Below are 2,218 nucleotides of genomic sequence, written 5' to 3' on the forward strand. Positions count from 1 at the left end.
TTAGCCTCTGGCATCTCAGAGAAAAAAATCCTTCAAGCGTTGACCATTGTAGAAAATGTCTGACTATGCAGATATGGAAGTATACATTTGGATAGGCATTAGGCAGATAAATTTTCTTCAAAAAGTACATGAAAAGGACCATGTTTATTGGTGTTTATATTCCCCTGCCAAGTATGATGCTTATCACAGGACATGTGAGTCTTCAAGGGTTGTTCAGTGACTCAGTGATATTTGTTGTATGGTTTACCTCTGCCCAAATGCTCTATTTCTGGACTGACCTGCCAGACTCAATCAAGGACTTTGTTCTTAGGAGACAACTAGGTCTGGTACCCTTCTAGGGATGAATGACTGAATGAGAGAGGACATAAGGGGCCCAGCCAGAGTGACTCAGTTGGTTGAGCATCATTCTGTGCACCAAAAGGTTGCCAGTTTGATTCCTGGTCAGGGCAATAAAGGAGAGCGTGCTTACAGAGAATATTTATTTATTTATTTATTTATTTATTTATTTATTTATTTATGATTATTTTTTTTTTTCCTGCAAAAAACTTTGTTTCATTTGGTCCAATGCATGGGAGAGGGCTTCAGGGTGGTTAAAAGAATGGCTAGTAGTTTCGGGAAGAGGTTCAGTTAAAAGCTGGACACCAGGGGCATGCAGAGGGGACTCTGAAAGGCCTCTGGGATTCAAAGACTCCTAGTCATGCTTGAGGGTGAGCCTTTCAAAGAGACACTCGCCCAGCCCAGTCTGGGGGCTGGCCAGCCTGCAGAGGTGAGTCAGGTGTAGCCCATCTTCTTGATGAGTTTCACCTCCTTACCCTGGAAGTGGTTCTCCCGGAAGTCACAGAGATAAGGATCTGCTCAGGTAGAACCTAGGGCAGGCAGCTCCACAAGGGCCTGGTTCAGGTTCCTTTCCAAGGCCAGGGCAGCTTCCATGGTGTTCTGAGTTTTGCCCACTCATCTTGGGAAGGCTTCAGCAAGTCCTAGAAGAGAATGTGGCGGCCATCGTACTTCTTTTGCAACTTTAAGAGATGCTCAGTGCCTTCGTGCTTTTTCTCTGCCAACTTGTGGAAGAAGTGGCCCACGCCCTTGAGAGCCACATTGTCAAGGTCAAAATAGAAGCCCAGAGAGAAGTAGGTGTGGGAGGCCTGCAAATGCAGGCTGGCCAGGTGGTTGACTGCAGCCTCCACCTCGGTGGAATAATTCTGACAAATTTGGTAGCTCATAGTTGTTTGGCAATAAGGAGTTAAGGTAGAAAAAAACAAAACAAAACAAAACTGGTGTGTTGGCTGGTCCCAGAGGAGTTTCTGAAGGTGGCAACTAGATAAGATGCAGGAGAGTGGCCAGAGGCTGGAAGAAGGAGAATTTTAATAAAAGAACAAAATCAAGTAAGATCTGGTCTTTATGTTATTACCTCCACAGTTCGGTATGTCTAAATGTGGCATAATAGTAAGGAGCTAGGAAAAGTCCTGGACAAGTATAATAGAAAAACATTCAAAAAATTAAACAGTTTGGTCAGCTTGCAAGTCAGCTTGTGAATCATAAGACCTCATCTTCCCCAACCAAAGACATTGAGAGCAAATGGTTGATACCTTTCCTTCCTAACCAGAGAATACAGAACTTGATTCACCCTAGAACTGCTAAGTCAGGAGGTGGGGAAGGGGGAAAGAGGAGGAGTTTTATCTCACCCACTGAATAAAGAAGTTAGCCATTTTAGTACTTGCCAAACAAGATGACTAGGTGTATGTACAAACATCCCAAGATAAGTCACAATAATGTAAAAGGGGCCTTTGAAATCTAATCTTCTACCTAAGATTCTCTGCAGAGGAACCTTGAAACCTATAGGAAGAAAGGTATAAAGCCCCTTGAACCCTATTGGGCACATGCTCAAACTAGTTAGGTGCCCATTTGTGCTTTACGCCAAGTGTATTTTTAATACATTTGCTTGCTTTGCTTCAACATTGCTGTCACTTGACTGAAAACTTTCCTACAAGACTGACAAGAACCTAAGAAGGAACAGTAACCTCTCTCCAACTCAGGGGACTGTTTGATATGTTTTTTTTCTGGTTCAGATAACATAAATACTGGCAAGTATTAAGTCTTTTCCCCCGAAAAAAATTGTTGTGTGTGGGAAGATGATGCAATAGTTTTGACATCAAGTATAGAGGGTTGAATTAATCAGATTCCTCAAGTTAATTGTTTAGGACCATTTCCTGTTTATTTA

The 2,218-nt window shown here is 42.6% G+C and overlaps 1 pseudogene; it reads right to left on the reverse strand.

Annotated features, from left to right (window-relative positions):
- Nucleotides 1-691: 691 nt before the first annotated feature.
- On the reverse strand, nucleotides 692-1,220 carry LOC132224404 (ferritin light chain-like; annotated as a pseudogene).
- Nucleotides 1,221-2,218: the final 998 nt, after the last annotated feature.

The sequence above is a fragment of the Myotis daubentonii genome, chromosome X, assembly GCF_963259705.1.
Source record: "Myotis daubentonii chromosome X, mMyoDau2.1, whole genome shotgun sequence".
In the NCBI taxonomy this organism is placed as follows: Eukaryota; Metazoa; Chordata; class Mammalia; order Chiroptera; family Vespertilionidae; genus Myotis; species Myotis daubentonii.